The sequence below is a fragment of the Poromitra crassiceps genome (assembly GCF_964638095.1).
Source record: "Poromitra crassiceps genome assembly, chromosome: 26".
Lineage (NCBI taxonomy): Eukaryota > Metazoa > Chordata > Actinopteri > Beryciformes > Melamphaidae > Poromitra > Poromitra crassiceps.
The window spans coordinates 12,874,126-12,883,003 of record NC_139640.1 but is presented as its reverse complement, the minus strand read 5'-3'; positions in this window follow the sequence as shown (position 1 = coordinate 12,883,003).

Genomic DNA, 8,878 nt, shown 5'->3' with positions numbered 1-8,878 from the left:
TAACTTTAAAATCTAGCAGCCATATTGGCAGGTGGTCAAAAAAGTTAATTTCAAGCCCTGAGGGTGGTGACATAGGAGTGAGTGAGAAAAGGATCAAATATTGGTGGTTAAGACTGAATAATGACATCACAACTGTTAATTTAAAATGAGTTATTCCTCTAAACCTGGCTTCAAATGCCCCAATTTTTTCGCGCTGGTGCCGTTCGGCCCTCAGCAAAACCTGGTAGTCAGGAGATTTTTTGTGTCCCTCTCTATCATCAAAGTTGCCCATCCATGAGTTACGGCATGACAATATTTGTTCTAGGGATGTTCATTTTGAAAAATGTCCAAAATCGAAAATCGGGGAAAATTGACGATCAATTATCGATTATCGATCATATTAATATTTTTTTCTTTTTTTTTTTCTTTTTTACAAAAATAATGCCTATGGCAGAAAATACGAAAGACAATGTGTTCTCCTCAATGAACTCTTTATTTCAATGTGTCTCCTCTGCTGTCCCCGGCGCATGCCGGTGTGAATTCCCCATGTTTAAAACAGTTTTGTTGGCACAAAGGCCCGTGCCCAGCCAGAAAAATAGAGACTATATGAAGCTCCACCTCACGTTAGTCGGCTGTGCAATGGAGTGGGGCGAGGAGGAACGAATTCCACCCAAACCTAGTCCGCAATTTTTTTTTTTTTTTTTTTTAATAATAACAATAATCGATAAGAATTCCACATGATCGATTCCATTCCTTAACGATCAATTATCGATTTTCGATAACTGATGAACATCCCTAATTTGTTCGGCCCCCAGCAACAATCTGGGTTTCTCATGTGGCCCCCCATGAAAAAGAGTTGCCCACCCCTGGCCTATGATGCAGAGGAGAGAAATACTGGCCATGCTGTCTTTCCACATGCATTCCCTCTGTGGACAGGTAGGGGGCTAGCTGGGACATCTGAAGAGCAGGATCCCTCTGGACCTGGGAACTGGTTGCATGTGGCGGGCTTAGGTGTCTCATACCAGCATATTCCTTGGGTGTAGAACTCCACTCATTGTATGGGCCATGGGGTGCCACATCACGGTCGCGATGTCTGTGGTGGCCACTGACCTCATAATCCTCAAACCAGGCCGGTGGATGCGTTACACGCTTCGGTCTGGCTCCCCCCTGTGGCCTGCTCATTATCAATGCACTCCATTTCCTTGGGTAGATGCCAATCTGGCGCTCTCAAAGGACCAAATGTAAAATGGGTAAAGGTGAACTTAGGCTGGAGCTGGTTCCGGTTTAATGCATCCCCCTCGGAGGGGGCAGTCGGTAGGTAGGCTGTTGATGGCATGGGTGTATTTGGGGGTGTGTGGTCTGAAATAAAGCAACACAAATAAACTGCATTATAAAACGAGTCTTCTCTACATTATTTAGTAGGCTAATAAACATGTCCAGAAACTAATAGACATATTTCCCACTTAAAGGTTAAAACTAAACCCACATGCACGGAGAGGAATTACTGGTTACCATAGTTACACAATACTGTAGGTGGTGAATTATAGCCACAATTATTACATGACATACATACAGTAGGCTATGTATAATAACACTACAATCATTACAATCATGACATCATCATAATCAAACAAAACTGTATCCAAATTATATTCATGAAGAATAAACTCAATGGATGGAGCACATGGCCAACTGTCAATTATTCAATTAAGATGCAATGATGGTGCACATGAATCAAACTTGGGAAGAAAATTAATTTCGAATTTATATGAGTGGAAGATTTGAAGGGCAGTGACACAATATATATAAAAGAGAAATGGGAGAGAGAAGCAACTATTGAGATGACAGTGGAGGAATGGGAAGAGGTCTTTGAACAACAGTGGAAAACAACATGCTCCTCATCTTGGAGAGAACATGGATGGAAAAATATCACAAGATATTTTTTAACTCCTGCACAGAAAAAATATCAAAACACAAGGTGCTGGAGAATGTGTGGAGCAGACAGAGCTGACCATTTCCATATATTCTGGGACTGCCCTATCTTAAAAGGTTATTGGCAAGAGTTAAAGAAATGTATGGATGAAATAACCAAAGTGAATCTTCCACTCTCATTTGAGGTATTATACTTGGGGAAAGTAGACCAAGGGCTTGTGTGATTAGGAGACAAACATATATTTAGAATGATGTTAATTGCAAGTAAGAACGCGATTACCAGGAAATGGCTGAAGGCCGAAGCACCTAGGGTGGATGATTGGATTGAAGTAATGCATGATATATATGTGATGGAGAAGCTGACTTATTTTATCAGACTGCAACAGGATAAGTTTAAAGGAATTTGGGAAAATTGGATCAAGTATATAGCGCCAATTAGAGCAGACTTTGTATAAGAGATTGTGCAGGGCAAGGAATCCCTTAGTTCAAGGTTTAATAGCTACAGATATGTACATGTTATGATTTATTTTTGTATTTTTTGTTAATTAATGTAAAAAACAGTGTGTTGATATAGAGATGACTAAGTAGATGTATGGAGAAGAGCATAAAGAAATGTGTGGTACTAAATACAACTGTCAATAAGCATACATGGGAATTGAGAGAGAGGGGAGTGGGGAGGGGAACGCAGGGATATGATTGTATGTATGTATGTATGAATGATATAACACTATGTATGACACAAGAAAATAATAGTAATGATGTATCAGACTCTGTATACCATGCTGAAAAATAATTAAAAAATAAAATAAAATGCAATGATGGTGAAATATCAGCATGTGGAAAACTACTAACTCAAGATATCTCCAAAGCAGAAAGAATGGCTCAAATCACAAAACAACAATGAACACAATGTGAAATCACTTACATTTCCTTTCATGAACGCACACAAAGTCAAGTCAATCAAGATGAAACAGCCGTGGCTTCACATCACACAAGGCACGCAGATGAGGCCTTTATATAATTATATATAAGCTGCAGTACCGTGTTGCGCCAGGAGAGTTCACCATGGGGGCTTTGCTACTAAAATGATAAAGTACACCATAACTGAACAGAACTAAAATAACTAGACATTACAGGGCCTTTTGTACACATTGATTGGACAAATGTCTTTCCAGCATAATTAACTTTCATTATTTTTGATTGTTACTTTTATTAATTAACTTTTATTTAACTTTTATTTTGTCCCCCCCCCCCCCCCCACTGCTTGCGGCCACGGCCCATCCATCTAAGAACTTTATGTCATTTTGAGAAGTATATATTTATCCATTTTTTTTAGCTTTTTAATGGCTAGAATAATGTTTTAACTTGTTTTGTGGATTCAATAAATATTGTGATCTTGGGGGAAACATCTTGTCTCAGTCCAATCTTTTATAGTCACTTGTGTCATAGGATCTGTGTGCTTTAACCTGGTTTTGAGTATTAAAGGGGCAGTTCACCCCTGAACCAGTAAGGTGAATTTTGGCCTAGCCACGGCCTGGCCAGTGGCCACATTAATAAAGATTTTTTTCTTTACCTCTAGTGAGTTTGTTTTTCTTCAGTTTGTGGTTTATTGGCCAAAACACTTTTTGGAGTGATTGGATTATGAGCTAAAATCTGTATTAAATTACAAAAACTCGTCAGAAAAACAGAAAAAAGTGTTCTCATAGGATCTCTGGTGTTTCATTCACTGCAATTTTCAAGCCGGCCGCCAGGGGGCGACACGAGCGCTTCCCTACCTCTGACGTGCAGGTGATACTGTGTCGGTTGGTGGTACCAGCGGCGGAGGGTACACCGGGCCACTCATCCCAGTGGGCCCCCATCTTTGGGCACAATCTGCCTGACTGAACATGCATCTTTGTTGCTTAGTTGAATAGTTTGAAATACGGTTTATTTGTGTGTTTTGATTGCGAAAAAAATACAATAAAAGCCATTTCTAAAACATCAAACATCTCTGTGTGCGCGCATCTTTTATGTCGAGCATCCAGGCGGCTGCGGGCGGACCCCTCCCCTCCGAAACCGGCTGCTGTTCAAGGGGGTGTGGCATGTTTATTTCGTTGTTGATTCTGACCTGTAGCTGTTGACCTGTTGTACTTCCTTCCTTATCATAGGCAGGACGAACCCCCCGCTCTAAACACGCTCTAATGTAATCACAATGGGAGATTTCTGCATTCTGGCCTCATTTCAATCTAGTATTAAACATACTATTGGGTCATGTTGGAATAAAAACACTGCTTGTATCGATACATATCTCCCCCATATCTTCAGTGCCTACTGCCCAGGTGGGCTATCTCGTCGAAAGGGCCCTTCTATGTGGAGTTTGCATGTTCTCCCCGTACCCCCCAGGGGGTTCCTCCGTACATAACCCCCCACTAAAAACATGCAGACCAGTGACGACAACATCTGAAGTTGGTCCCCGGGCGCTGGAAAGAAAAGGCGACCACTGCTCCTGGCCTGCCCCCTGGAGGAAAGGACAAGCCTGGATGGGTCAAATGCAGAGGACATATTTCACTGGCCACCGTCAGCATGAGTGTGTGTTGTGGCCGCATGCATGTGTTGTAGTGTTCATGTGACAATAAAGACGGGCTTCCGTCTGAAATCGTGTTTTTAAGACCACCCCAACTCCAGCATTATTAGTGGAAATGGGGGCAATGCCCTTAAGCCTGAGGAGAATAAAGTTAGGGCTACAGTACTGCGCAAAATTAAGTGGGACCAGTCTGACCTTCCCAGCTAGGTGTTTGCTTTCAGGGGCAGGAGACGGGGATAAGTATAAGCCTTTTTTGTCCAGTGTTGATCAGTGGGCCAGGAAGTTGAGGTTACATCAGGTAAGGGTTGCGGAGCACACTCGCTGGCTGTCAGTGCCATTCTGGCTAGTTCCAGACCGGGATATTGAACTTAGTTTCTTGATGGAGAAAGATAAGGGCGAGATTGTGGGAAAAATAGAGAAATTCCTTTCAGCCTCAGGGTCTCTGGAGGTTTATACTGATGGCTCTGTGGATTCAGAGAGTGGGAAGGCAGGATTTGGGTGGTGTGTGTGCCTCAGTTAGGGATCGGTAAGGGACAGAGAATCTCTGACGGCAGCTCTGTGTTTGTAACAGAATTACTTGCCATTCTCTGGGCATTGTGGTGGGTGGAGGAAGTGGGACCAAGCCAGGTGATTCTATGTTCCGACTCACGATTCACAATTTCACGATTCACGATTTCAGACGGAAGCCTGTCTTTATTGTCACACGAACACATGCATGCAGCCACAACACACACTCATGCTGACGGTGGCCAGTGAAATATGTCCTCTGCATTTGACCCATCCAGGCTTGTCCTTTCCTCCAGGGGGCAGGCCAGGAGCAGTGGTCGCTTTTTCTTTCCAGCGCCCGGGGACCAACTTCAGATGTTGTCGTCACTGGTCAAATGACGATCTTCTGCAGGTTTTTAGTGGGGGGTTATGTACGGAGGAACCCCCTGGGGGGTACGGGGAGAACATGCAAACTCCACATAGAAGGGCCCTTTCGACGAGATAGCCCACCTGGGCAGTAGGCACTGAAGATATGGGGGGGGTCACAACTCCAGCGACCACAGCGTCCCAGGCGAGAATCGAACTCAGGACCTTCTAGCTGCGACTCGGCTGCTGCACTGATGGCTGTGAGTGCAGGTAGGTCTAAAGCTCGGCCTGATCTCATTCATGAAATATTATTAGTTTTATATAGGATTGAGAAGGCTCAGTGGAGTTTTGCTGGGTTCCGGGCAGTGATGTAATGTAACTAAGTATAAATACTTAAGTACTGTACTTAAGTATTTTTTCTGAGTATCTGTACTTTACTTGAGTATTTATATGTCTGTCAACTTTCACTTTTACTCCACTACATTTCCCAAATAAAATGGATACTTTTACTCCACTACATTTCCCCCAAGCATCTTAGTTACAAAGTAAAATCAGAAGAAATTGCGTAGCCTGCAAACAATCAGGTTTGGCGAATCAGTGCTCCTAGTTTGCAAGTTACGTTAATCACGATCCACACGCCATTCCATTTGGTGGCTGTAATGCAACATAACGTTGTTTGCCAGCGGCTATAAAAGTCAAGAAGAATAGACTTCCACTCAAGCCCAGGCATGTCTTTTGCTTGATTTTTTTTGCAGCATTTACTTGTACTTTTTACTTTCAATACTTAAGTACATTTAATATCAGAAAATTACTATTGATACTTAAGTACAGAAAATATCAAGTACTTTAAGACTTTTACTCAAGTAATATTCTAATGAGTGACTTTGACTTTTACCAAAGTATTTTTCTGGGAAGATATCTTTACTTTTACTAAAGTATGGTTTTCGAGTACTTTATACACCACTGCTGAGTGGGGAGATCAATAACATCATGTTTTGGCTGAAGTTTGGATGTCTGTGATTGGGAGAAAGGAGATGCTTTGGTAATTACACACTAATAACATGACTGCCAAAGACTGAGTGGGTAGATCAATAACATCATGTTTTTGGCTGAAGTCCTAGAAAACTTGCTGAGCAGTAAGATACGAAACCACCAGCACAGGGTAGCATAAGGATGTCTGTGACATCATCAGTGATGTCATTAATCAGGGATTGTGATGTCATAAGTGATGTCACTTGAGCAATTGTGATGTCATCAGTGATGTCATAAATCCTTCCTGGCTGCATGAGGCTATATAAGTGGTGGAAGTCATCCAGTCTGCCGGAAATAGTAACGATAATTCAACATTTCCCACCTGGCAACACTGATAATACCTTCTGTTTGAGACACAGCATACAAGTCAGTGTGGTACAGTGACACATGGCTGTTCAAGCAGGACATGGTGACACGCAGCTGCTCCGTGATGCCATCTGTGAAGGAGACCTGGACACACTGAGGAGCCTGCTGCAGGAAGACCACTTCAGAAGGCAGATCAATGAGCAGTGTCTTTATGAGAGGTGGTGGAGGTGTTTTTATGTTTATCGGCCTGTGTTGTGGACCCCTCTGATGCACGCAGCCTGGTGGGGTCATGCTGCCTGTGTGGACTACCTGATCACACAGGGAGCACAGGTAGACCTAGCTGGTGAGAATAACAGGACGCCTCTCTACTTTGCCGTGTGCCGCGATCACCTGGACTGTGTCCGGATCCTCCTGGAGGCCGGGGCCGACCCTAACAGAAGCATAATACGCGGCTCACGCACCCTGACCCCTCTCTACCTCAGTGCTGAAGACAACAAACTGGACTGCTTCCACCTGCTGCTCCAGGCTGCTGGCGTTCTGACCCGTGACGTGGCTTCTCTCCTGCTGGAGGTGGTGCTGCATAACAGGTGCAACACGGCCTTCGTCCAGCTGCTGCTGGACCACGGCGCTGACCCGGCCCTGGTGACCACAGAGCAGGCACAGCTGGAGGAGAGGGCGGATCCTGAGGCTCTCAGGGTCTTTCTGGAGGCCAAGAGATGTCCTCGCAGTCTGGCCCACGTGTGTCGGATCCAGATCCGCCAAGCGCTGGGCACACATCGCCTGAACCAAGTCCACTCCCTACCACTAACACAAGTGATGAAGGACTTTGTGCTCCACCAAGTTGAAGCTTGAAGGGAGCCAGATTTAGCTCTTCAGTGACTGTGTTTCAAACAAATCCAGGAGCAGAGATTATATACCAGCAGCATACACCACCTGTAGCCAATCCTACTACTTGGAGAGCGTTAATTGGAGTGTGTCCGTGTGTGCTCAGTTCATCGTCTCCAGAGTCGCCACCCCAGAAATTCTGTTTATCTTAATATGACATGAGGTTCAGTTAGCTTTGCACAGAAACAGCCGGGGGAAATACTTTTTTACTTTTATACTTGATTACATTTCAGAGCCTGTATTTTCTTTTTTACTTTTACTTGATTAAACAAGTTGAATCAGTACTTTTACTACTTTTACCAGAGTCTTTATTAAAGTAACTGTACTAAAAAATGTGTGTACTTTTCCCATCTCTGGACCCCGGTGGGGAAAACTGAAATAGAGGCGGGGTTTGAAGGGGAGAGAGAGGAGCTTCGGGGGAATGGGAGCTACTTCAATGTCTGAAGGTCCTAAATTTGTAGAACTGCGTGTTCATCTATTAAACAGCTAACTACATTATTTAAACACATACTGCTTACATTTTCAAAAGGAGCTTGTTACTTTAGTTATAATGCACGACAGATAAAAACCATGTCTCTCTCTCTTGTCAATGTCACACATCCAAAACAAGACTAATGGCCCATTTCCACCGCTGGTATCAACGCGGCCCCGCACAGCTCATCTCGCTTTTTTGTCTCATTCCACCGATCAAAAACGTGGACAGCCCGGGTTGAGTCGTGCTGCTTTTGGTCCCTGCTCTGTTGAGGTTCCAGCGCTGTGAACCCAGGTTCATACGGTGACGTGAAAACACTGCAGACGACTGATTGGTCAGGCAGAATTGTGTTTACTCTATCTACTGACTGTCAATGCTGGATACCAGTTTAGTGGGGCTTACCTTCTCTTCTGTTATGTTATTTCCATCAGTCTTTTGTGTTGCTGCCTTCGCCTCTGGTGAAATAAAATCGATCTCCTTACTCAGCTTTAACATGGCGGTGGTTTTCAATTGTTTTGAGAGAGTAAAAGTCCGCTGCTCAGGAAGCTCCTGTAGTTGAGTGCAGCGTCGGCTCCGCTAGGCCACAGGCGGGGCTTTGGTGAAGCCGCGGTCTTGCCTGGTGAGAGGCCGCCGGGGTAGAGGCTTCACTCTGTAGCGCAACCCGCGTCCCTCGCGCAGCGCATGCATGTGAGTTTGACTAACAACAAAGTGATATCCATTCTCCTGGCCGATTGTCACATTTGCCCATGTACACTGTAGGTCATTTAGAGGTACCAGTATTTCATAAACAGTATAAAAGTTCTGTGTATGTGTAACAGACCTGGCGTGGCCTGGGGTGTGTACAGATTGCAGTGTCC